Source organism: Triturus cristatus, chromosome 6, assembly GCF_964204655.1.
Source record: "Triturus cristatus chromosome 6, aTriCri1.1, whole genome shotgun sequence".
In the NCBI taxonomy this organism is placed as follows: Eukaryota; Metazoa; Chordata; class Amphibia; order Caudata; family Salamandridae; genus Triturus; species Triturus cristatus.
Genome location: NC_140589.1, coordinates 882,006,293 through 882,031,036, shown reverse-complemented (window position 1 = coordinate 882,031,036; position 24,744 = coordinate 882,006,293). Strand labels below are relative to the sequence as shown.

The following is a 24,744-nucleotide window of genomic DNA, read 5'->3' as shown; positions in this document are numbered from 1 at the left end:
GTATGGGTAATCCTACATGGGGCCAGTGGCGCAATGGATAACGCGTCTGACTACGGATCAGAAAATTGTAGGTTCGACTCCTATCTGGCTCGAAAGGGTCATAGGTCCCTGTTTTATGGTATTCCTGTGGAATTCTTATTTACCTCAGACTTGTTGTAGGTTCAATATTCTCGAGCAGGACTCATCCAGCAGTCGTTCCATGGTAGGGCTGCAGTAATAGGACCACGGCTAGTTAAAAGTTTCCCATTTGCTGCTGGATTCTATGTGAAGGCCGTCATGTGGTGTGCTGCTTTTGTATTTCAACATGGGTCTCTGAGTCTCTAAACTAGGAAAAAATCTTGTTGAGAAAAGTGTGTGTGAGAGGGTCTGTGGGTGCAGGCAGGTGTGTGCACTTGAGTGCTGACCCATTTACATGTGTGAGAGGGACAAGCAAATTGCCTGTGGGATGTAGGCCTACAACTGGAACCAAGCAGCCAGGCAGAACCACAGGTAAGGAGAGAGGAAGGCAGTTCATTATTAGAGCAGGATCATGAGCATCTTGCCCTGCTCCCTTCTGCCCCGATCGGCCCCGATCGGCCAAGACCTCTCTATTAGGGTGGAGGGTGAACATTTCTTGGACCTCAGAAACTGAGGGATGCAGCGCCGATATGTCCTCCAAGGGCCTAGAGGACCTGGCGCCCAATCATGCCTGGTGTTTTTCAGCTTACCCGACCAATCTGGTTGCAAGGCGGATTTTAACAGTACTGCTGAAAAGGGACTCCCAGACAGCCCTGAGGCCATCATTTGCATAGGCCCTCCCCTTCTCTTTCTCTTGCTTCCCACAAAGCAACGCATCGCTGGCAGCAGTATAGATTTGGGGGTTGTGAAGAATAATGACAGGGAGGCTGAAGAAGGGAAAGAAAAGTCCCAGAAGTCCTGCAGGCTTCCTTGCTAAATGCAGCTGGCCATAGAGTGCACCTTCATTACTGCGAGGTAAATACATTAAAAATGTTGAGGAGAGACAAATTGAAAAATAGATATTAGGAGGAAAGCACTGGAACCTGCTTTATTATTTCAATTAGTCTTGAAAACATAGAACATTTCTCTCCTGAAAGCTGGTAAAAATATGGAACGCTTCACGAATTTGCGTGTCATCCTTGCGCAGGGGCCATGCTAATCTTCTCTGTATCGTTCCAATTTTAGTATATGTGCCGCCGAAGCGAGCACACTTCATTGATGAACCTACAATGTTTATAAACTCTCTAAATCTACGGTCTCTAGACATAGGGTGGCCTGGCAGAGATGCTCGTATGGCCAGTAAGCATTCAAATCTGAGCCAATGGGCAAAAATGCATGAAGAGTAACAATCCATTATTCTTCACTGCATTTGTGGTCCAAGACTTCACCAATTGGAAGTATGTAGATTATGCCAGGGTTGCAAAGGCTCATGGTTCAGGCTACTGACAAGGAACATTGTGACATCATGCTGCCTGTGGAACAGTGATATTAAAGGTGAGACAGCTGCACAGTAGGTTAGGTGAAGGGCTCTGAGAGGTGAAAGGCAGCATGCTTGGGTCCCTGGACAAGGTGAGCCTATGACAAGGTGTCTGAATTTTCGCCTGTATTGTAATATTAAACACTTTATTGTTGTACCCGCCTGCTGATTAAGGAGTCCTCAAGATCAGCTCCACACAGACGTGGAACTGATGATGTTAATGCAGAATATTTAAGAAACTGAGGCTGATCTAAAACATTTCCTTGGACCTAGGACCATTTCCCCTGACTTTTAGGTCCTTCGTCCTCCTAAAGTCCTTTGTATAAGTTAGGAACACCTGACAGAACAGAATTTCAGGAGGTCAGGTGGGTTTACTTGTGTCTTCTGGTTGTGAGCAGTAAACGTGGCTAAAAAGGTTGATGGAATGGTGTTTTAAAACACACACACACACACACACACACACAACTTCTGGTCCTCTTAAGGACAAAAGTATGGGTAATCCTACATGGGGCCAGTGGCGCAATGGATAACGCGTCTGACTACGGATCAGAAGATTGTAGGTTCGACTCCTATCTGGCTCGAAAGGGTCATAGGTCCCTGTTTTATGGTATTCCTGTGGAATTCTTATTTACCTCAGACTTGTTGTAGGTTCAATATTCTCGAGCAGGACTCATCCAGCAGTCGTTCCATGGTAGGGCTGCAGTAATAGGACCACGGCTAGTTAAAAGTTTCCCATTTGCTGCTGGATTCTATGTGAAGGCCGTCATGTGGTGTGCTGCTTTTGTATTTCAACATGGGTCTCTGAGTCTCTAAACTAGGAAAAAATCTTGTTGAGAAAAGTGTGTGTGAGAGGGTCTGTGGGTGCAGGCAGGTGTGTGCACTTGAGTGCTGACCCATTTACATGTGTGAGAGGGACAAGCAAATTGCCTGTGGGATGTAGGCCTACAACTGGAACCAAGCAGCCAGGCAGAACCACAGGTAAGGAGAGAGGAAGGCAGTTCATTATTAGAGCAGGATCATGAGCATCTTGCCCTGCTCCCTTCTGCCCCGATCGGCCCCGATCGGCCAAGACCTCTCTATTAGGGTGGAGGGTGAACATTTCTTGGACCTCAGAAACTGAGGGATGCAGCGCCGATATGTCCTCCAAGGGCCTAGAGGACCTGGCGCCCAATCATGCCTGGTGTTTTTCAGCTTACCCGACCAATCTGGTTGCAAGGCGGATTTTAACAGTACTGCTGAAAAGGGACTCCCAGATAGCCCTGAGGCCATCATTTGCATAGGCCCTCCCCTTCTCTTTCTCTTGCTTCCCACAAAGCAACGCATCGCTGGCAGCAGTATAGATTTGGGGGTTGTGAAGAATAATGACAGGGAGGCTGAAGAAGGGAAAGAAAAGTCCCAGAAGTCCTGCAGGCTTCCTTGCTAAATGCAGCTGGCCATAGAGTGCACCTTCATTACTGCGAGGTAAATACATTAAAAATGTTGAGGAGAGACAAATTGAAAAATAGATATTAGGAGGAAAGCACTGGAACCTGCTTTATTATTTCAATTAGTCTTGAAAACATAGAACATTTCTCTCCTGAAAGCTGGTAAAAATATGGAACGCTTCACGAATTTGCGTGTCATCCTTGCGCAGGGGCCATGCTAATCTTCTCTGTATCGTTCCAATTTTAGTATATGTGCCGCCGAAGCGAGCACACTTCATTGATGAACCTACAATGTTTATAAACTCTCTAAATCTACGGTCTCTAGACATAGGGTGGCCTGGCAGAGATGCTCGTATGGCCAGTAAGCATTCAAATCTGAGCCAATGGGCAAAAATGCATGAAGAGTAACAATCCATTATTCTTCACTGCATTTGTGGTCCAAGACTTCACCAATTGGAAGTATGTAGATTATGCCAGGGTTGCAAAGGCTCATGGTTCAGGCTACTGACAAGGAACATTGTGACATCATGCTGCCTGTGGAACAGTGATATTAAAGGTGAGACAGCTGCACAGTAGGTTAGGTGAAGGGCTCTGAGAGGTGAAAGGCAGCATGCTTGGGTCCCTGGACAAGGTGAGCCTATGACAAGGTGTCTGAATTTTCGCCTGTATTGTAATATTAAACACTTTATTGTTGTACCCGCCTGCTGATTAAGGAGTCCTCAAGATCAGCTCCACACAGACGTGGAACTGATGATGTTAATGCAGAATATTTAAGAAACTGAGGCTGATCTAAAACATTTCCTTGGACCTAGGACCATTTCCCCTGACTTTTAGGTCCTTCGTCCTCCTAAAGTCCTTTGTATAAGTTAGGAACACCTGACAGAACAGAATTTCAGGAGGTCAGGTGGGTTTACTTGTGTCTTCTGGTTGTGAGCAGTAAACGTGGCTAAAAAGGTTGATGGAATGGTGTTTTAAAACACACACACACACACACACACACACAACTTCTGGTCCTCTTAAGGACAAAAGTATGGGTAATCCTACATGGGGCCAGTGGCGCAATGGATAACGCGTCTGACTACGGATCAGAAGATTGTGGGTTCGACTCCTATCTGGCTCGAAAGGGTCATAGGTCCCTGTTTTATGGTATTCCTGTGGAATTCTTATTTACCTCAGACTTGTTGTAGGTTCAATATTCTCGAGCAGGACTCATCCAGCAGTCGTTCCATGGTCGGGCTGCAGTAATAGGACCACGGCTAGTTAAAAGTTTCCCATTTGCTGCTGGATTCTATGTGAAGGCCGTCATGTGGTGTGCTGCTTTTGTATTTCAACATGGGTCTCTGAGTCTCTAAACTAGGAAAAAATCTTGTTGAGAAAAGTGTGTGTGAGAGGGTCTGTGGGTGCAGGCAGGTGTGTGCACTTGAGTGCTGACCCATTTACATGTGTGAGAGGGACAAGCAAATTGCCTGTGGGATGTAGGCCTACAACTGGAACCAAGCAGCCAGGCAGAACCACAGGTAAGGAGAGAGGAAGGCAGTTCATTATTAGAGCAGGATCATGAGCATCTTGCCCTGCTCCCTTCTGCCCCGATCGGCCACGATCGGCCAAGACCTCTCTATTAGGGTGGAGGGTGAACATTTCTTGGACCTCAGAAACTGAGGGATGCAGCGCCGATATGTCCTCCAAGGGCCTAGAGGACCTGGCGCCCAATCATGCCTGGTGTTTTTCAGCTTACCCGACCAATCTGGTTGCAAGGCGGATTTTAACAGTACTGCTGAAAAGGGACTCCCAGACAGCCCTGAGGCCATCATTTGCATAGGCCCTCCCCTTCTCTTTCTCTTGCTTCCCACAAAGCAACGCATCGCTGGCAGCAGTATAGATTTGGGGGTTGTGAAGAATAATGACAGGGAGGCTGAAGAAGGGAAAGAAAAGTCCCAGAAGTCCTGCAGGCTTCCTTGCTAAATGCAGCTGGCCATAGAGTGCACCTTCATTACTGCGAGGTAAATACATTAAAAATGTTGAGGAGAGACAAATTGAAAAATAGATATTAGGAGGAAAGCACTGGAACCTGCTTTATTATTTCAATTAGTCTTGAAAACATAGAACATTTCTCTCCTGAAAGCTGGTATAAAATATGGAACGCTTCACGAATTTGCGTGTCATCCTTGCGCAGGGGCCATGCTAATCTTCTCTGTATCGTTCCAATTTTAGTATATGTGCCGCCGAAGCGAGCACACTTCATTGATGAACCTACAATGTTTATAAACTCTCTAAATCTACGGTCTCTAGACATAGGGTGGCCTGGCAGAGATGCTCGTATGGCCAGTAAGCATTCAAATCTGAGCCAATGGGCAAAAATGCATGAAGAGTAACAATCCATTATTCTTCACTGCATTTGTGGTCCAAGACTTCACCAATTGGAAGTATGTAGATTATGCCAGGGTTGCAAAGGCTCATGGTTCAGGCTACTGACAAGGAACATTGTGACATCATGCTGCCTGTGGAACAGTGATATTAAAGGTGAGACAGCTGCACAGTAGGTTAGGTGAAGGGCTCTGAGAGGTGAAAGGCAGCATGCTTGGGTCCCTGGACAAGGTGAGCCTATGACAAGGTGTCTGAATTTTCGCCTGTATTGTAATATTAAACACTTTATTGTTGTACCCGCCTGCTGATTAAGGAGTCCTCAAGATCAGCTCCACACAGACGTGGAACTGATGATGTTAATGCAGAATATTTAAGAAACTGAGGCTGATCTAAAACATTTCCTTGGACCTAGGACCATTTCCCCTGACTTTTAGGTCCTTCGTCCTCCTAAAGTCCTTTGTATAAGTTAGGAACACCTGACAGAACAGAATTTCAGGAGGTCAGGTGGGTTTACTTGTGTCTTCTGGTTGTGAGCAGTAAACGTGGCTAAAAAGGTTGATGGAATGGTGTTTTAAAACACACACACACACACACACAACTTCTGGTCCTCTTAAGGACAAAAGTATGGGTAATCCTACATGGGGCCAGTGGCGCAATGGATAACGCGTCTGACTACGGATCAGAAGATTGTAGGTTCGACTCCTATCTGGCTCGAAAGGGTCATAGGTCCCTGTTTTATGGTATTCCTGTGGAATTCTTATTTACCTCAGACTTGTTGTAGGTTCAATATTCTCGAGCAGGACTCATCCAGCAGTCGTTCCATGGTAGGGCTGCAGTAATAGGACCACGGCTAGTTAAAAGTTTCCCATTTGCTGCTGGATTCTATGTGAAGGCCGTCATGTGGTGTGCTGCTTTTGTATTTCAACATGGGTCTCTGAGTCTCTAAACTAGGAAAAAATCTTGTTGAGAAAAGTGTGTGTGAGAGGGTCTGTGGGTGCAGGCAGGTGTGTGCACTTGAGTGCTGACCCATTTACATGTGTGAGAGGGACAAGCAAATTGCCTGTGGGATGTAGGCCTACAACTGGAACCAAGCAGCCAGGCAGAACCACAGGTAAGGAGAGAGGAAGGCAGTTCATTATTAGAGCAGGATCATGAGCATCTTGCCCTGCTCCCTTCTGCCCCGATCGGCCACGATCGGCCACGACCTCTCTATTAGGGTGGAGGGTGAACATTTCTTGGACCTCAGAAACTGAGGGATGCAGCGCCGATATGTCCTCCAAGGGCCTAGAGGACCTGGTGCCCAATCATGCCTGGTGTTTTTCAGCTTACCCGACCAATCTGGTTGCAAGGCGGATTTTAACAGTACTGCTGAAAAGGGACTCCCAGACAGCCCTGAGGCCATCATTTGCATAGGCCCTCCCCTTCTCTTTCTCTTGCTTCCCACAAAGCAACGCATCGCTGGCAGCAGTATAGATTTGGGGGTTGTGAAGAATAATGACAGGGAGGCTGAAGAAGGGAAAGAAAAGTCCCAGAAGTCCTGCAGGCTTCCTTGCTAAATGCAGCTGGCCATAGAGTGCACCTTCATTACTGCGAGGTAAATACATTAAAAATGTTGAGGAGAGACAAATTGAAAAATAGATATTAGGAGGAAAGCACTGGAACCTGCTTTATTATTTCAATTAGTCTTGAAAACATAGAACATTTCTCTCCTGAAAGCTGGTATAAAATATGGAACGCTTCACGAATTTGCGTGTCATCCTTGCGCAGGGGCCATGCTAATCTTCTCTGTATCGTTCCAATTTTAGTATATGTGCCGCCGAAGCGAGCACACTTCATTGATGAACCTACAATGTTTATAAACTCTCTAAATCTACGGTCTCTAGACATAGGGTGGCCTGGCAGAGATGCTCGTATGGCCAGTAAGCATTCAAATCTGAGCCAATGGGCAAAAATGCATGAAGAGTAACAATCCATTATTCTTCACTGCATTTGTGGTCCAAGACTTCACCAATTGGAAGTATGTAGATTATGCCAGGGTTGCAAAGGCTCATGGTTCAGGCTACTGACAAGGAACATTGTGACATCATGCTGCCTGTGGAACAGTGATATTAAAGGTGAGACAGCTGCACAGTAGGTTAGGTGAAGGGCTCTGAGAGGTGAAAGGCAGCATGCTTGGGTCCCTGGACAAGGTGAGCCTATGACAAGGTGTCTGAATTTTCGCCTGTATTGTAATATTAAACACTTTATTGTTGTACCCGCCTGCTGATTAAGGAGTCCTCAAGATCAGCTCCACACAGACGTGGAACTGATGATGTTAATGCAGAATATTTAAGAAACTGAGGCTGATCTAAAACATTTCCTTGGACCTAGGACCATTTCCCCTGACTTTTAGGTCCTTCGTCCTCCTAAAGTCCTTTGTATAAGTTAGGAACACCTGACAGAACAGAATTTCAGGAGGTCAGGTGGGTTTACTTGTGTCTTCTGGTTGTGAGCAGTAAACGTGGCTAAAAAGGTTGATGGAATGGTGTTTTAAAACACACACACACACACACACAACTTCTGGTCCTCTTAAGGACAAAAGTATGGGTAATCCTACATGGGGCCAGTGGCGCAATGGATAACGCGTCTGACTACGGATCAGAAGATTGTAGGTTCGACTCCTATCTGGCTCGAAAGGGTCATAGGTCCCTGTTTTATGGTATTCCTGTGGAATTCTTATTTACCTCAGACTTGTTGTAGGTTCAATATTCTCGAGCAGGACTCATCCAGCAGTCGTTCCATGGTAGGGCTGCAGTAATAGGACCACGGCTAGTTAAAAGTTTCCCATTTGCTGCTGGATTCTATGTGAAGGCCGTCATGTGGTGTGCTGCTTTTGTATTTCAACATGGGTCTCTGAGTCTCTAAACTAGGAAAAAATCTTGTTGAGAAAAGTGTGTGTGAGAGGGTCTGTGGGTGCAGGCAGGTGTGTGCACTTGAGTGCTGACCCATTTACATGTGTGAGAGGGACAAGCAAATTGCCTGTGGGATGTAGGCCTACAACTGGAACCAAGCAGCCAGGCAGAACCACAGGTAAGGAGAGAGGAAGGCAGTTCATTATTAGAGCAGGATCATGAGCATCTTGCCCTGCTCCCTTCTGCCCCGATCGGCCACGATCGGCCACGACCTCTCTATTAGGGTGGAGGGTGAACATTTCTTGGACCTCAGAAACTGAGGGATGCAGCGCCGATATGTCCTCCAAGGGCCTAGAGGACCTGGTGCCCAATCATGCCTGGTGTTTTTCAGCTTACCCGACCAATCTGGTTGCAAGGCGGATTTTAACAGTACTGCTGAAAAGGGACTCCCAGACAGCCCTGAGGCCATCATTTGCATAGGCCCTCCCCTTCTCTTTCTCTTGCTTCCCACAAAGCAACGCATCGCTGGCAGCAGTATAGATTTGGGGGTTGTGAAGAATAATGACAGGGAGGCTGAAGAAGGGAAAGAAAAGTCCCAGAAGTCCTGCAGGCTTCCTTGCTAAATGCAGCTGGCCATAGAGTGCACCTTCATTACTGCGAGGTAAATACATTAAAAATGTTGAGGAGAGACAAATTGAAAAATAGATATTAGGAGGAAAGCACTGGAACCTGCTTTATTATTTCAATTAGTCTTGAAAACATAGAACATTTCTCTCCTGAAAGCTGGTAAAAATATGGAACGCTTCACGAATTTGCGTGTCATCCTTGCGCAGGGGCCATGCTAATCTTCTCTGTATCGTTCCAATTTTAGTATATGTGCCGCCGAAGCGAGCACACTTCATTGATGAACCTACAATGTTTATAAACTCTCTAAATCTACGGTCTCTAGACATAGGGTGGCCTGGCAGAGATGCTCGTATGGCCAGTAAGCATTCAAATCTGAGCCAATGGGCAAAAATGCATGAAGAGTAACAATCCATTATTCTTCACTGCATTTGTGGTCCAAGACTTCACCAATTGGAAGTATGTAGATTATGCCAGGGTTGCAAAGGCTCATGGTTCAGGCTACTGACAAGGAACATTGTGACATCATGCTGCCTGTGGAACAGTGATATTAAAGGTGAGACAGCTGCACAGTAGGTTAGGTGAAGGGCTCTGAGAGGTGAAAGGCAGCATGCTTGGGTCCCTGGACAAGGTGAGCCTATGACAAGGTGTCTGAATTTTCGCCTGTATTGTAATATTAAACACTTTATTGTTGTACCCGCCTGCTGATTAAGGAGTCCTCAAGATCAGCTCCACACAGACGTGGAACTGATGATGTTAATGCAGAATATTTAAGAAACTGAGGCTGATCTAAAACATTTCCTTGGACCTAGGACCATTTCCCCTGACTTTTAGGTCCTTCGTCCTCCTAAAGTCCTTTGTATAAGTTAGGAACACCTGACAGAACAGAATTTCAGGAGGTCAGGTGGGTTTACTTGTGTCTTCTGGTTGTGAGCAGTAAACGTGGCTAAAAAGGTTGATGGAATGGTGTTTTAAAACACACACACACACACACAACTTCTGGTCCTCTTAAGGACAAAAGTATGGGTAATCCTACATGGGGCCAGTGGCGCAATGGATAACGCGTCTGACTACGGATCAGAAGATTGTAGGTTCGACTCCTATCTGGCTCGAAAGGGTCATAGGTCCCTGTTTTATGGTATTCCTGTGGAATTCTTATTTACCTCAGACTTGTTGTAGGTTCAATATTCTCGAGCAGGACTCATCCAGCAGTCGTTCCATGGTAGGGCTGCAGTAATAGGACCACGGCTAGTTAAAAGTTTCCCATTTGCTGCTGGATTCTATGTGAAGGCCGTCATGTGGTGTGCTGCTTTTGTATTTCAACATGGGTCTCTGAGTCTCTAAACTAGGAAAAAATCTTGTTGAGAAAAGTGTGTGTGAGAGGGTCTGTGGGTGCAGGCAGGTGTGTGCACTTGAGTGCTGACCCATTTACATGTGTGAGAGGGACAAGCAAATTGCCTGTGGGATGTAGGCCTACAACTGGAACCAAGCAGCCAGGCAGAACAACAGGTAAGGAGAGAGGAAGGCAGTTCATTATTAGAGCAGGATCATGAGCATCTTGCCCTGCTCCCTTCTGCCCCGATCGGCCACGATCGGCCAAGACCTCTCTATTAGGGTGGAGGGTGAACATTTCTTGGACCTCAGAAACTGAGGGATGCAGCGCCGATATGTCCTCCAAGGGCCTAGAGGACCTGGTGCCCAATCATGCCTGGTGTTTTTCAGCTTACCCGACCAATCTGGTTGCAAGGCGGATTTTAACAGTACTGCTGAAAAGGGACTCCCAGACAGCCCTGAGGCCATCATTTGCATAGGCCCTCCCCTTCTCTTTCTCTTGCTTCCCACAAAGCAACGCATCGCTGGCAGCAGTATAGATTTGGGGGTTGTGAAGAATAATGACAGGGAGGCTGAAGAAGGGAAAGAAAAGTCCCAGAAGTCCTGCAGGCTTCCTTGCTAAATGCAGCTGGCCATAGAGTGCACCTTCATTACTGCGAGGTAAATACATTAAAAATGTTGAGGAGAGACAAATTGAAAAATAGATATTAGGAGGAAAGCACTGGAACCTGCTTTATTATTTCAATTAGTCTTGAAAACATAGAACATTTCTCTCCTGAAAGCTGGTAAAAATATGGAACGCTTCACGAATTTGCGTGTCATCCTTGCGCAGGGGCCATGCTAATCTTCTCTGTATCGTTCCAATTTTAGTATATGTGCCGCCGAAGCGAGCACACTTCATTGATGAACCTACAATGTTTATAAACTCTCTAAATCTACGGTCTCTAGACATAGGGTGGCCTGGCAGAGATGCTCGTATGGCCAGTAAGCATTCAAATCTGAGCCAATGGGCAAAAATGCATGAAGAGTAACAATCCATTATTCTTCACTGCATTTGTGGTCCAAGACTTCACCAATTGGAAGTATGTAGATTATGCCAGGGTTGCAAAGGCTCATGGTTCAGGCTACTGACAAGGAACATTGTGACATCATGCTGCCTGTGGAACAGTGATATTAAAGGTGAGACAGCTGCACAGTAGGTTAGGTGAAGGGCTCTGAGAGGTGAAAGGCAGCATGCTTGGGTCCCTGGACAAGGTGAGCCTATGACAAGGTGTCTGAATTTTTGCCTGTATTGTAATATTAAACACTTTATTGTTGTACCCGCCTGCTGATTAAGGAGTCCTCAAGATCAGCTCCACACAGACGTGGAACTGATGATGTTAATGCAGAATATTTAAGAAACTGAGGCTGATCTAAAACATTTCCTTGGACCTAGGACCATTTCCCCTGACTTTTAGGTCCTTCGTCCTCCTAAAGTCCTTTGTATAAGTTAGGAACACCTGACAGAACAGAATTTCAGGAGGTCAGGTGGGTTTACTTGTGTCTTCTGGTTGTGAGCAGTAAACGTGGCTAAAAAGGTTGATGGAATGGTGTTTTAAAACACACACACACACACACACACAACTTCTGGTCCTCTTAAGGACAAAAGTATGGGTAATCCTACATGGGGCCAGTGGCGCAATGGATAACGCGTCTGACTACGGATCAGAAGATTGTAGGTTCGACTCCTATCTGGCTCGAAAGGGTCATAGGTCCCTGTTTTATGGTATTCCTGTGGAATTCTTATTTACCTCAGACTTGTTGTAGGTTCAATATTCTCGAGCAGGACTCATCCAGCAGTCGTTCCATGGTAGGGCTGCAGTAATAGGACCACGGCTAGTTAAAAGTTTCCCATTTGCTGCTGGATTCTATGTGAAGGCCGTCATGTGGTGTGCTGCTTTTGTATTTCAACATGGGTCTCTGAGTCTCTAAACTAGGAAAAAATCTTGTTGAGAAAAGTGTGTGTGAGAGGGTCTGTGGGTGCAGGCAGGTGTGTGCACTTGAGTGCTGACCCATTTACATGTGTGAGAGGGACAAGCAAATTGCCTGTGGGATGTAGGCCTACAACTGGAACCAAGCAGCCAGGCAGAACCACAGGTAAGGAGAGAGGAAGGCAGTTCATTATTAGAGCAGGATCATGAGCATCTTGCCCTGCTCCCTTCTGCCCCGATCGGCCCCGATCGGCCAAGACCTCTCTATTAGGGTGGAGGGTGAACATTTCTTGGACCTCAGAAACTGAGGGATGCAGCGCCGATATGTCCTCCAAGGGCCTAGAGGACCTGGCGCCCAATCATGCCTGGTGTTTTTCAGCTTACCCGACCAATCTGGTTGCAAGGCGGATTTTAACAGTACTGCTGAAAAGGGACTCCCAGACAGCCCTGAGGCCATCATTTGCATAGGCCCTCCCCTTCTCTTTCTCTTGCTTCCCACAAAGCAACGCATCGCTGGCAGCAGTATAGATTTGGGGGTTGTGAAGAATAATGACAGGGAGGCTGAAGAAGGGAAAGAAAAGTCCCAGAAGTCCTGCAGGCTTCCTTGCTAAATGCAGCTGGCCATAGAGTGCACCTTCATTACTGCGAGGTAAATACATTAAAAATGTTGAGGAGAGACAAATTGAAAAATAGATATTAGGAGGAAAGCACTGGAACCTGCTTTATTATTTCAATTAGTCTTGAAAACATAGAACATTTCTCTCCTGAAAGCTGGTAAAAATATGGAACGCTTCACGAATTTGCGTGTCATCCTTGCGCAGGGGCCATGCTAATCTTCTCTGTATCGTTCCAATTTTAGTATATGTGCCGCCGAAGCGAGCACACTTCATTGATGAACCTACAATGTTTATAAACTCTCTAAATCTACGGTCTCTAGACATAGGGTGGCCTGGCAGAGATGCTCGTATGGCCAGTAAGCATTCAAATCTGAGCCAATGGGCAAAAATGCATGAAGAGTAACAATCCATTATTCTTCACTGCATTTGTGGTCCAAGACTTCACCAATTGGAAGTATGTAGATTATGCCAGGGTTGCAAAGGCTCATGGTTCAGGCTACTGACAAGGAACATTGTGACATCATGCTGCCTGTGGAACAGTGATATTAAAGGTGAGACAGCTGCACAGTAGGTTAGGTGAAGGGCTCTGAGAGGTGAAAGGCAGCATGCTTGGGTCCCTGGACAAGGTGAGCCTATGACAAGGTGTCTGAATTTTCGCCTGTATTGTAATATTAAACACTTTATTGTTGTACCCGCCTGCTGATTAAGGAGTCCTCAAGATCAGCTCCACACAGACGTGGAACTGATGATGTTAATGCAGAATATTTAAGAAACTGAGGCTGATCTAAAACATTTCCTTGGACCTAGGACCATTTCCCCTGACTTTTAGGTCCTTCGTCCTCCTAAAGTCCTTTGTATAAGTTAGGAACACCTGACAGAACAGAATTTCAGGAGGTCAGGTGGGTTTACTTGTGTCTTCTGGTTGTGAGCAGTAAACGTGGCTAAAAAGGTTGATGGAATGGTGTTTTAAAACACACACACACACACACACACAACTTCTGGTCCTCTTAAGGACAAAAGTATGGGTAATCCTACATGGGGCCAGTGGCGCAATGGATAACGCGTCTGACTACGGATCAGAAGATTATGGGTTCGACTCCTATCTGGCTCGAAAGGGTCATAGGTCCCTGTTTTATGGTATTCCTGTGGAATTCTTATTTACCTCAGACTTGTTGTAGGTTCAATATTCTCGAGCAGGACTCATCCAGCAGTCGTTCCATGGTAGGGCTGCAGTAATAGGACCACGGCTAGTTAAAAGTTTCCCATTTGCTGCTGGATTCTATGTGAAGGCCGTCATGTGGTGTGCTGCTTTTGTATTTCAACATGGGTCTCTGAGTCTCTAAACTAGGAAAAAATCTTGTTGAGAAAAGTGTGTGTGAGAGGGTCTGTGGGTGCAGGCAGGTGTGTGCACTTGAGTGCTGACCCATTTACATGTGTGAGAGGGACAAGCAAATTGCCTGTGGGATGTAGGCCTACAACTGGAACCAAGCAGCCAGGCAGAACCACAGGTAAGGAGAGAGGAAGGCAGTTCATTATTAGAGCAGGATCATGAGCATCTTGCCCTGCTCCCTTCTGCCCCGATCGGCCACGATCGGCCAAGACCTCTCTATTAGGGTGGAGGGTGAACATTTCTTGGACCTCAGAAACTGAGGGATGCAGCGCCGATATGTCCTCCAAGGGCCTAGAGGACCTGGTGCCCAATCATGCCTGGTGTTTTTCAGCTTACCCGACCAATCTGGTTGCAAGGCGGATTTTAACAGTACTGCTGAAAAGGGACTCCCAGACAGCCCTGAGGCCATCATTTGCATAGGCCCTCCCCTTCTCTTTCTCTTGCTTCCCACAAAGCAACGCATCGCTGGCAGCAGTATAGATTTGGGGGTTGTGAAGAATAATGACAGGGAGGCTGAAGAAGGGAAAGAAAAGTCCCAGAAGTCCTGCAGGCTTCCTTGCTAAATGCAGCTGGCCATAGAGTGCACCTTCATTACTGCGAGGTAAATACATTAAAAATGTTGAGGAGAGACAAATTGAAAAATAGATATTAGGAGGAAAGCACTGGAACCTGCTTTATTATTTCAATTAGTCTTGAAAACATAGAACATTTCTCTCCTGAAAGCTGGTAAAAATATGGAACGCTTCACGAATTTGCGTGTCATCCTTGCGCAGGGGCCATGCTAATCTTCTCTGTATCGTTCCAATTTTAGTATATGTGCCGCCGAAGCGAGCACACTTCATTGATGAACCTACAATGTTTATAAACTCTCTAAATCTACGGTCTCTAGACATAGGGTGGCCTGGCAGAGATGCTCGTATGGCCAGTAAGCATTCAAATCTGAGCCAATGGGCAAAAATGCATGAAGAGTAACAATCCATTATTCTTCACTGCATTTGTGGTCCAAGACTTCACCAATTGGAAGTATGTAGATTATGCCAGGGTTGCAAAGGCTCATGGTTCAGGCTACTGACAAGGAACATTGTGACATCATGCTGCCTGTGGAACAGTGATATTAAAGGTGAGACAGCTGCACAGTAGGTTAGGTGAAGGGCTCTGAGAGGTGAAAGGCAGCATGCTTGGGTCCCTGGACAAGGTGAGCCTATGACAAGGTGTCTGAATTTTCGCCTGTATTGTAATATTAAACACTTTATTGTTGTACCCGCCTGCTGATTAAGGAGTCCTCAAGATCAGCTCCACACAGACGTGGAACTGATGATGTTAATGCAGAATATTTAAGAAACTGAGGCTGATCTAAAACATTTCCTTGGACCTAGGACCATTTCCCCTGACTTTTAGGTCCTTCGTCCTCCTAAAGTCCTTTGTATAAGTTAGGAACACCTGACAGAACAGAATTTCAGGAGGTCAGGTGGGTTTACTTGTGTCTTCTGGTTGTGAGCAGTAAACGTGGCTAAAAAGGTTGATGAAATGGTGTTTTAAAACACACACACACACACACACACACAACTTCTGGTCCTCTTAAGGACAAAAGTATGGGTAATCCTACATGGGGCCAGTGGCGCAATGGATAACGCGTCTGACTACGGATCAGAAGATTGTAGGTTCGACTCCTATCTGGCTCGAAAGGGTCATAGGTCCCTGTTTTATGGTATTCCTGTGGAATTCTTATTTACCTCAGACTTGTTGTAGGTTCAATATTCTCGAGCAGGACTCATCCAGCAGTCGTTCCATGGTAGGGCTGCAGTAATAGGACCACGGCTAGTTAAAAGTTTCCCATTTGCTGCTGGATTCTATGTGAAGGCCGTCATGTGGTGTGCTGCTTTTGTATTTCAACATGGGTCTCTGAGTCTCTAAACTAGGAAAAAATCTTGTTGAGAAAAGTGTGTGTGAGAGGGTCTGTGGGTGCAGGCAGGTGTGTGCACTTGAGTGCTGACCCATTTACATGTGTGAGAGGGACAAGCAAATTGCCTGTGGGATGTAGGCCTACAACTGGAACCAAGCAGCCAGGCAGAACCACAGGTAAGGAGAGAGGAAGGCAGTTCATTATTAGAGCAGGATCATGAGCATCTTGCCCTGCTCCCTTCTGCCCCGATCGGCCAAGACCTCTCTATTAGGGTGGAGGGTGAACATTTCTTGGACCTCAGAAACTGAGGGATGCAGCGCCGATATGTCCTCCAAGGGCCTAGAGGACCTGGTGCCCAATCATGCCTGGTGTTTTTCAGCTTACCCGACCAATCTGGTTGCAAGGCGGATTTTAACAGTACTGCTGAAAAGGGACTCCCAGACAGCCCTGAGGCCATCATTTGCATAGGCCCTCCCCTTCTCTTTCTCTTGCTTCCCACAAAGCAACGCATCGCTGGCAGCAGTATAGATTTGGGGGTTGTGAAGAATAATGACAGGGAGGCTGAAGAAGGGAAAGAAAAGTCCCAGAAGTCCTGCAGGCTTCCTTGCTAAATGCAGCTGGCCATAGAGTGCACCTTCATTACTGCGAGGTAAATACATTAAAAATGTTGAGGAGAGACAAATTGAAAAATAGATATTAGGAGGAAAGCACTGGAACCTGCTTTATTATTTCAATTAGTCTTGAAAACATAGAACATTTCTCTCCTGAAAGCTGGTAAAAATATGGAACGCTTCACGAATTTGCGTGTCATCCTTGCGCAGGGGCCATGCTAATCTTCTCTGTATCGTTCCAATTTTAGTATATGTGCCGCCGAAGCGAGCACACTTCATTGATGAACCTACAATGTTTATAAACTCTCTAAATCTACGGTCTCTAGACATAGGGTGGCCTGGCAGAGATGCTCGTATGGCCAGTAAGCATTCAAATCTGAGCCAATGGGCAAAAATGCATGAAGAGTAACAATCCATTATTCTTCACTGCATTTGTGGTCCAAGACTTCACCAATTGGAAGTATGTAGATTATGCCAGGGTTGCAAAGGCTCATGGTTCAGGCTACTGACAAGGAACATTGTGACATCATGCTGCCTGTGGAACAGTGATATTAAAGGTGAGACAGCTGCACAGTAGGTTAGGTGAAGGGCTCTGAGAGGTGAAAGGCAGCATGCTTGGGTCCCTGGACAAGGTGAGCCTATGACAAGGTGTCTGAATTTTCGCCTGTATTGTAATATTAAACACTTTATTGTTGTACCCGCCTGCTGATTAAGGAGTCCTCAAGATCAGCTCCACACAGACGTGGAACTGATGATGTTAATGCAGAATATTTAAGAAACTGAGGCTGATCTAAAACATTTCCTTGGACCTAGGACCATTTCCCCTGACTTTTAGGTCCTTCGTCCTCCTAAAGTCCTTTGTATAAGTTAGGAACACCTGACAGAACAGAATTTCAGGAGGTCAGGTGGGTTTACTTGTGTCTTCTGGTTGTGAGCAGTAAACGTGGCTAAAAAGGTTGATGGAATGGTGTTTTAAAACACACACACACACACACACACAACTTCTGGTCCTCTTAAGGACAAAAGTATGGGTAATCCTACATGGGGCCAGTGGCGCAATGGATAACGCGTCTGACTACGGATCAGAAAATTGTAGGTTCGACTCCTATCTGGCTCGAAAGGGTCATAGGTCCCTGTTTTATGGTATTCCTGTGGAATTCTTATTTACCTCAGACTTGTTGTAGGTTCAATATTCTCGAGCAGGACTCATCCAGCAGTCGTTCCATGGTAGGGCTGCAGTAATAGGACCACGGCTAGTTAAAAGTTTCCCATTTGCTGCTGGATTCTATGTGAAGGCCGTCATGTGGTGTGCTGCTTTTGTATTTCAACATGGGTCTCTGAGTCTCTAAACTAGGAAAAAATCTTGTTGAGAAAAGTGTGTGTGAGAGGGTCTGTGGGTGCAGGCAGGTGTGTGCACTTGAGTGCTGACCCATTTACATGTGTGAGAGGGACAAGCAAATTGCCTGTGGGATGTAGGCCTACAACTGGAACCAAGCAGCCAGGCAGAACCACAGGTAAGGAGAGAGGAAGGCAGTTCATTATTAGAGCAGGATCATGAGCATCTTGCCCTGCTCCCTTCTGCCCCGATCGGCCCCGATCGGCCAAGACCTCTCTATTAGGGTGGAGGGTGAACATTTCTTGGACCTCAGAAACTGAGGGATGCAGCGCCGATATGTCCTCCAAGGGCCTAGAGGACCTGGCGCCCAATCATGCCTGGTGTTTTTCAGCTTACCCGACCAATCTGGTTGCAAGGCGGATTTTAACAGTACTGCTGAAAAGGGACTCCCAGACAGCCCTGAGGCCATCATTTGCATAGGCCCTCCCCTTCTCTTTCTCTTGCTTCCCACAAAGCAACGCATCGCTGGCAGCAGTATAGATTTGGGGGTTGTGAAGAATAATGACAGGGAGGCTGAAGAAGGGAAAGAAAAGTCCCAGAAGTCCTGCAGGCTTCCTTGCTAAATGCAGCTGGCCATAGAGTGCACCTTCATTACTGCGAGGTAAATACATTAAAAATGTTGAGGAGAGACAAATTGAAAAATAGATATTAGGAGGAAAGCACTGGAACCTGCTTTATTATTTCAATTAGTCTTGAAAACATAGAACATTTCTCTCCTGAAAGCTGGTAAAAATATGGAACGCTTCACGAATTTGCGTGTCATCCTTGCGCAGGGGCCATGCTAATCTTCTCTGTATCGTTCCAATTTTAGTATATGTGCCGCCGAAGCGAGCACACTTCATTGATGAACCTACAATGTTTATAAACTCTCTAAATCTACGGTCTCTAGACATAGGGTGGCCTGGCAGAGATGCTCGTATGGCCAGTAAGCATTCAAATCTGAGCCAATGGGCAAAAATGCATGAAGAGTAACAATCCATTATTCTTCACTGCATTTGTGGTCCAAGACTTCACCAATTGGAAGTATGTAGATTATGCCAGGGTTGCAAAGGCTCATGGTTCAGGCTACTGACAAGGAACATTGTGACATCATGCTGCCTGTGGAACAGTGATATTAAAGGTGAGACAGCTGCACAGTAGGTTAGGTGAAGGGCTCTGAGAGGTGAAAGGCAGCATGCTTGGGTCCCTGGACAAGGTGAGCCTATGACAAGGTGTCTGAATTTTCGCCTGTATTGTAATATTAAACACTTTATTGTTGTACCCGCCTGCTGATTAAGGAGTCCTCAAGATCAGCTCCACACAGACGTGGAACTGATGATGTTAATGCAGAATATTTAAGAAACTGAGGCTGATCTAAAACATTTCCTTGGACCTAGGACCATTTCCCCTGACTTTTAGGTCCTTCGTCCTCCTAAAGTCCTTTGTATAAGTTAGGAACACCTGACAGAACAGAATTTCAGGAGGTCAGGTGGGTTTACTTGTGTCTTCTGGTTGTGAGCAGTAAACGTGGCTAAAAAGGTTGATGGAATGGTGTTTTAAAACACACACACACACACACACACACACAACTTCTGGTCCTCTTAAGGACAAAAGTATGGGTAATCCTACATGGGGCCAGTGGCGCAATGGATAACGCGTCTGACTACGGATCAGAAGATTGTAGGTTCGACTCCTATCTGGCTCGAAAGGGTCATAGGTCCCTGTTTTATGGTATTCCTGTGGAATTCTTATTTACCTCAGACTTGTTGTAGGTTCAATATTCTCGAGCAGGACTCATCCAGCAGTCGTTCCATGGTAGGGCTGCAGTAATAGGACCACGGCTAGTTAAAAGTTTCCCATTTGCTGCTGGATTCTATGTGAAGGCCGTCATGTGGTGTGCTGCTTTTGTATTTCAACATGGGTCTCTGAGTCTCTAAACTAGGAAAAAATCTTGTTGAGAAAAGTGTGTGTGAGAGGGTCTGTGGGTGCAGGCAGGTGTGTGCACTTGAGTGCTGACCCATTTACATGTGTGAGAGGGACAAGCAAATTGCCTGTGGGATGTAGGCCTACAACTGGAACCAAGCAGCCAGGCAGAACCACAGGTAAGGAGAGAGGAAGGCAGTTCATTATTAGAGCAGGATCATGAGCATCTTGCCCTGCTCCCTTCTGCCCCGATCGGCCCCGATCGGCCAAGACCTCTCTATTAGGGTGGAGGGTGAACATTTCTTGGACCTCAGAAACTGAGGGATGCAGCGCCGATATGTCCTCCAAGGGCCTAGAGGACCTGGCGCCCAATCATGCCTGGTGTTTTTCAGCTTACCCGACCAATCTGGTTGCAAGGCGGATTTTAACAGTACTGCTGAAAAGGGACTCCCAGATAGCCCTGAGGCCATCATTTGCATAGGCCCTCCCCTTCTCTTTCTCTTGCTTCCCACAAAGCAACGCATCGCTGGCAGCAGTATAGATTTGGGGGTTGTGAAGAATAATGACAGGGAGGCTGAAGAAGGGAAAGAAAAGTCCCAGAAGTCCTGCAGGCTTCCTTGCTAAATGCAGCTGGCCATAGAGTGCACCTTCATTACTGCGAGGTAAATACATTAAAAATGTTGAGGAGAGACAAATTGAAAAATAGATATTAGGAGGAAAGCACTGGAACCTGCTTTATTATTTCAATTAGTCTTGAAAACATAGAACATTTCTCTCCTGAAAGCTGGTAAAAATATGGAACGCTTCACGAATTTGCGTGTCATCCTTGCGCAGGGGCCATGCTAATCTTCTCTGTATCGTTCCAATTTTAGTATATGTGCCGCCGAAGCGAGCACACTTCATTGATGAACCTACAATGTTTATAAACTCTCTAAATCTACGGTCTCTAGACATAGGGTGGCCTGGCAGAGATGCTCGTATGGCCAGTAAGCATTCAAATCTGAGCCAATGGGCAAAAATGCATGAAGAGTAACAATCCATTATTCTTCACTGCATTTGTGGTCCAAGACTTCACCAATTGGAAGTATGTAGATTATGCCAGGGTTGCAAAGGCTCATGGTTCAGGCTACTGACAAGGAACATTGTGACATCATGCTGCCTGTGGAACAGTGATATTAAAGGTGAGACAGCTGCACAGTAGGTTAGGTGAAGGGCTCTGAGAGGTGAAAGGCAGCATGCTTGGGTCCCTGGACAAGGTGAGCCTATGACAAGGTGTCTGAATTTTCGCCTGTATTGTAATATTAAACACTTTATTGTTGTACCCGCCTGCTGATTAAGGAGTCCTCAAGATCAGCTCCACACAGACGTGGAACTGATGATGTTAATGCAGAATATTTAAGAAACTGAGGCTGATCTAAAACATTTCCTTGGACCTAGGACCATTTCCCCTGACTTTTAGGTCCTTCGTCCTCCTAAAGTCCTTTGTATAAGTTAGGAACACCTGACAGAACAGAATTTCAGGAGGTCAGGTGGGTTTACTTGTGTCTTCTGGTTGTGAGCAGTAAACGTGGCTAAAAAGGTTGATGGAATGGTGTTTTAAAACACACACACACACACACACACACACAACTTCTGGTCCTCTTAAGGACAAAAGTATGGGTAATCCTACATGGGGCCAGTGGCGCAATGGATAACGCGTCTGACTACGGATCAGAAGATTGTGGGTTCGACTCCTATCTGGCTCGAAAGGGTCATAGGTCCCTGTTTTATGGTATTCCTGTGGAATTCTTATTTACCTCAGACTTGTTGTAGGTTCAATATTCTCGAGCAGGACTCATCCAGCAGTCGTTCCATGGTCGGGCTGCAGTAATAGGACCACGGCTAGTTAAAAGTTTCCCATTTGCTGCTGGATTCTATGTGAAGGCCGTCATGTGGTGTGCTGCTTTTGTATTTCAACATGGGTCTCTGAGTCTCTAAACTAGGAAAAAATCTTGTTGAGAAAAGTGTGTGTGAGAGGGTCTGTGGGTGCAGGCAGGTGTGTGCACTTGAGTGCTGACCCATTTACATGTGTGAGAGGGACAAGCAAATTGCCTGTGGGATGTAGGCCTACAACTGGAACCAAGCAGCCAGGCAGAACCACAGGTAAGGAGAGAGGAAGGCAGTTCATTATTAGAGCAGGATCATGAGCATCTTGCCCTGCTCCCTTCTGCCCCGATCGGCCACGATCGGCCAAGACCTCTCTATTAGGGTGGAGGGTGAACATTTCTTGGACCTCAGAAACTGAGGGATGCAGCGCCGATATGTCCTCCAAGGGCCTAGAGGACCTGGCGCCCAATCATGCCTGGTGTTTTTCAGCTTACCCGACCAATCTGGTTGCAAGGCGGATTTTAACAGTACTGCTGAAAAGGGACTCCCAGACAGCCCTGAGGCCATCATTTGCATAGGCCCTCCCCTTCTCTTTCTCTTGCTTCCCACAAAGCAACGCATCGCTGGCAGCAGTATAGATTTGGGGGTTGTGAAGAATAATGACAGGGAGGCTGAAGAAGGGAAAGAAAAGTCCCAGAAGTCCTGCAGGCTTCCTTGCTAAATGCAGCTGGCCATAGAGTGCACCTTCATTACTGCGAGGTAAATACATTAAAAATGTTGAGGAGAGACAAATTGAAAAATAGATATTAGGAGGAAAGCACTGGAACCTGCTTTATTATTTCAATTAGTCTTGAAAACATAGAACATTTCTCTCCTGAAAGCTGGTATAAAATATGGAACGCTTCACGAATTTGCGTGTCATCCTTGCGCAGGGGCCATGCTAATCTTCTCTGTATCGTTCCAATTTTAGTATATGTGCCGCCGAAGCGAGCACACTTCATTGATGAACCTACAATGTTTATAAACTCTCTAAATCTACGGTCTCTAGACATAGGGTGGCCTGGCAGAGATGCTCGTATGGCCAGTAAGCATTCAAATCTGAGCCAATGGGCAAAAATGCATGAAGAGTAACAATCCATTATTCTTCACTGCATTTGTGGTCCAAGACTTCACCAATTGGAAGTATGTAGATTATGCCAGGGTTGCAAAGGCTCATGGTTCAGGCTACTGACAAGGAACATTGTGACATCATGCTGCCTGTGGAACAGTGATATTAAAGGTGAGACAGCTGCACAGTAGGTTAGGTGAAGGGCTCTGAGAGGTGAAAGGCAGCATGCTTGGGTCCCTGGACAAGGTGAGCCTATGACAAGGTGTCTGAATTTTCGCCTGTATTGTAATATTAAACACTTTATTGTTGTACCCGCCTGCTGATTAAGGAGTCCTCAAGATCAGCTCCACACAGACGTGGAACTGATGATGTTAATGCAGAATATTTAAGAAACTGAGGCTGATCTAAAACATTTCCTTGGACCTAGGACCATTTCCCCTGACTTTTAGGTCCTTCGTCCTCCTAAAGTCCTTTGTATAAGTTAGGAACACCTGACAGAACAGAATTTCAGGAGGTCAGGTGGGTTTACTTGTGTCTTCTGGTTGTGAGCAGTAAACGTGGCTAAAAAGGTTGATGGAATGGTGTTTTAAAACACACACACACACACACACAACTTCTGGTCCTCTTAAGGACAAAAGTATGGGTAATCCTACATGGGGCCAGTGGCGCAATGGATAACGCGTCTGACTACGGATCAGAAGATTGTAGGTTCGACTCCTATCTGGCTCGAAAGGGTCATAGGTCCCTGTTTTATGGTATTCCTGTGGAATTCTTATTTACCTCAGACTTGTTGTAGGTTCAATATTCTCGAGCAGGACTCATCCAGCAGTCGTTCCATGGTAGGGCTGCAGTAATAGGACCACGGCTAGTTAAAAGTTTCCCATTTGCTGCTGGATTCTATGTGAAGGCCGTCATGTGGTGTGCTGCTTTTGTATTTCAACATGGGTCTCTGAGTCTCTAAACTAGGAAAAAATCTTGTTGAGAAAAGTGTGTGTGAGAGGGTCTGTGGGTGCAGGCAGGTGTGTGCACTTGAGTGCTGACCCATTTACATGTGTGAGAGGGACAAGCAAATTGCCTGTGGGATGTAGGCCTACAACTGGAACCAAGCAGCCAGGCAGAACCACAGGTAAGGAGAGAGGAAGGCAGTTCATTATTAGAGCAGGATCATGAGCATCTTGCCCTGCTCCCTTCTGCCCCGATCGGCCACGATCGGCCACGACCTCTCTATTAGGGTGGAGGGTGAACATTTCTTGGACCTCAGAAACTGAGGGATGCAGCGCCGATATGTCCTCCAAGGGCCTAGAGGACCTGGTGCCCAATCATGCCTGGTGTTTTTCAGCTTACCCGACCAATCTGGTTGCAAGGCGGATTTTAACAGTACTGCTGAAAAGGGACTCCCAGACAGCCCTGAGGCCATCATTTGCATAGGCCCTCCCCTTCTCTTTCTCTTGCTTCCCACAAAGCAACGCATCGCTGGCAGCAGTATAGATTTGGGGGTTGTGAAGAATAATGACAGGGAGGCTGAAGAAGGGAAAGAAAAGTCCCAGAAGTCCTGCAGGCTTCCTTGCTAAATGCAGCTGGCCATAGAGTGCACCTTCATTACTGCGAGGTAAATACATTAAAAATGTTGAGGAGAGACAAATTGAAAAATAGATATTAGGAGGAAAGCACTGGAACCTGCTTTATTATTTCAATTAGTCTTGAAAACATAGAACATTTCTCTCCTGAAAGCTGGTAAAAATATGGAACGCTTCACGAATTTGCGTGTCATCCTTGCGCAGGGGCCATGCTAATCTTCTCTGTATCGTTCCAATTTTAGTATATGTGCCGCCGAAGCGAGCACACTTCATTGATGAACCTACAATGTTTATA

At 46.1% G+C, this 24,744-nt stretch overlaps 24 non-coding genes across 24 annotated transcripts; 11 read left to right on the top strand and 13 right to left on the bottom strand.

The window, feature by feature from the left end:
• Window positions 1–1,099: 1,099 nt before the first annotated feature.
• Window positions 1,100–1,206, bottom strand: LOC146818129 (U6 spliceosomal RNA). The gene has a single exon (XR_014963394.1). It is a non-coding gene; the product is annotated as a U6 spliceosomal RNA (small nuclear RNA).
• A 776-nt stretch (window positions 1,207–1,982) lies between these two features.
• On the top strand, window positions 1,983–2,055 carry TRNAR-ACG (transfer RNA arginine (anticodon ACG)). The gene has a single exon. It is a non-coding gene; the product is annotated as a tRNA-Arg (tRNA).
• A 1,007-nt stretch (window positions 2,056–3,062) lies between these two features.
• On the bottom strand, window positions 3,063–3,169 carry LOC146818127 (U6 spliceosomal RNA). The gene has a single exon (XR_014963393.1). It is a non-coding gene; the product is annotated as a U6 spliceosomal RNA (small nuclear RNA).
• A 776-nt stretch (window positions 3,170–3,945) lies between these two features.
• Window positions 3,946–4,018, top strand: TRNAR-ACG (transfer RNA arginine (anticodon ACG)). Its single transcript has one exon. It is a non-coding gene; the product is annotated as a tRNA-Arg (tRNA).
• Window positions 4,019–5,026: 1,008 nt separating this feature from the next.
• On the bottom strand, window positions 5,027–5,133 carry LOC146818125 (U6 spliceosomal RNA). The gene has a single exon (XR_014964498.1). It is a non-coding gene; the product is annotated as a U6 spliceosomal RNA (small nuclear RNA).
• Window positions 5,134–5,903: 770 nt separating this feature from the next.
• On the top strand, window positions 5,904–5,976 carry TRNAR-ACG (transfer RNA arginine (anticodon ACG)). The gene has a single exon. It is a non-coding gene; the product is annotated as a tRNA-Arg (tRNA).
• Window positions 5,977–6,984: 1,008 nt separating this feature from the next.
• On the bottom strand, window positions 6,985–7,091 carry LOC146818123 (U6 spliceosomal RNA). Its single transcript, XR_014964497.1, has one exon. It is a non-coding gene; the product is annotated as a U6 spliceosomal RNA (small nuclear RNA).
• Window positions 7,092–7,861: 770 nt separating this feature from the next.
• TRNAR-ACG (transfer RNA arginine (anticodon ACG)) lies at window positions 7,862–7,934 on the top strand. The gene has a single exon. It is a non-coding gene; the product is annotated as a tRNA-Arg (tRNA).
• Window positions 7,935–8,941: 1,007 nt separating this feature from the next.
• Window positions 8,942–9,048, bottom strand: LOC146818121 (U6 spliceosomal RNA). The gene has a single exon (XR_014963392.1). It is a non-coding gene; the product is annotated as a U6 spliceosomal RNA (small nuclear RNA).
• A 768-nt stretch (window positions 9,049–9,816) lies between these two features.
• TRNAR-ACG (transfer RNA arginine (anticodon ACG)) lies at window positions 9,817–9,889 on the top strand. Its single transcript has one exon. It is a non-coding gene; the product is annotated as a tRNA-Arg (tRNA).
• Window positions 9,890–10,896: 1,007 nt separating this feature from the next.
• LOC146818119 (U6 spliceosomal RNA) lies at window positions 10,897–11,003 on the bottom strand. The gene has a single exon (XR_014963391.1). It is a non-coding gene; the product is annotated as a U6 spliceosomal RNA (small nuclear RNA).
• A 772-nt stretch (window positions 11,004–11,775) lies between these two features.
• Window positions 11,776–11,848, top strand: TRNAR-ACG (transfer RNA arginine (anticodon ACG)). Its single transcript has one exon. It is a non-coding gene; the product is annotated as a tRNA-Arg (tRNA).
• Window positions 11,849–12,855: 1,007 nt separating this feature from the next.
• On the bottom strand, window positions 12,856–12,962 carry LOC146818117 (U6 spliceosomal RNA). Its single transcript, XR_014963389.1, has one exon. It is a non-coding gene; the product is annotated as a U6 spliceosomal RNA (small nuclear RNA).
• Window positions 12,963–13,734: 772 nt separating this feature from the next.
• On the top strand, window positions 13,735–13,807 carry TRNAR-ACG (transfer RNA arginine (anticodon ACG)). The gene has a single exon. It is a non-coding gene; the product is annotated as a tRNA-Arg (tRNA).
• A 1,007-nt stretch (window positions 13,808–14,814) lies between these two features.
• LOC146818115 (U6 spliceosomal RNA) lies at window positions 14,815–14,921 on the bottom strand. Its single transcript, XR_014963388.1, has one exon. It is a non-coding gene; the product is annotated as a U6 spliceosomal RNA (small nuclear RNA).
• A 774-nt stretch (window positions 14,922–15,695) lies between these two features.
• On the top strand, window positions 15,696–15,768 carry TRNAR-ACG (transfer RNA arginine (anticodon ACG)). Its single transcript has one exon. It is a non-coding gene; the product is annotated as a tRNA-Arg (tRNA).
• Window positions 15,769–16,765: 997 nt separating this feature from the next.
• Window positions 16,766–16,872, bottom strand: LOC146818113 (U6 spliceosomal RNA). The gene has a single exon (XR_014963387.1). It is a non-coding gene; the product is annotated as a U6 spliceosomal RNA (small nuclear RNA).
• A 1,852-nt stretch (window positions 16,873–18,724) lies between these two features.
• Window positions 18,725–18,831, bottom strand: LOC146818112 (U6 spliceosomal RNA). Its single transcript, XR_014963386.1, has one exon. It is a non-coding gene; the product is annotated as a U6 spliceosomal RNA (small nuclear RNA).
• Window positions 18,832–19,607: 776 nt separating this feature from the next.
• Window positions 19,608–19,680, top strand: TRNAR-ACG (transfer RNA arginine (anticodon ACG)). Its single transcript has one exon. It is a non-coding gene; the product is annotated as a tRNA-Arg (tRNA).
• A 1,007-nt stretch (window positions 19,681–20,687) lies between these two features.
• On the bottom strand, window positions 20,688–20,794 carry LOC146818110 (U6 spliceosomal RNA). Its single transcript, XR_014963385.1, has one exon. It is a non-coding gene; the product is annotated as a U6 spliceosomal RNA (small nuclear RNA).
• Window positions 20,795–21,570: 776 nt separating this feature from the next.
• On the top strand, window positions 21,571–21,643 carry TRNAR-ACG (transfer RNA arginine (anticodon ACG)). The gene has a single exon. It is a non-coding gene; the product is annotated as a tRNA-Arg (tRNA).
• A 1,008-nt stretch (window positions 21,644–22,651) lies between these two features.
• LOC146818108 (U6 spliceosomal RNA) lies at window positions 22,652–22,758 on the bottom strand. Its single transcript, XR_014964496.1, has one exon. It is a non-coding gene; the product is annotated as a U6 spliceosomal RNA (small nuclear RNA).
• Window positions 22,759–23,528: 770 nt separating this feature from the next.
• Window positions 23,529–23,601, top strand: TRNAR-ACG (transfer RNA arginine (anticodon ACG)). Its single transcript has one exon. It is a non-coding gene; the product is annotated as a tRNA-Arg (tRNA).
• Window positions 23,602–24,608: 1,007 nt separating this feature from the next.
• Window positions 24,609–24,715, bottom strand: LOC146818106 (U6 spliceosomal RNA). The gene has a single exon (XR_014963383.1). It is a non-coding gene; the product is annotated as a U6 spliceosomal RNA (small nuclear RNA).
• Window positions 24,716–24,744: the final 29 nt, after the last annotated feature.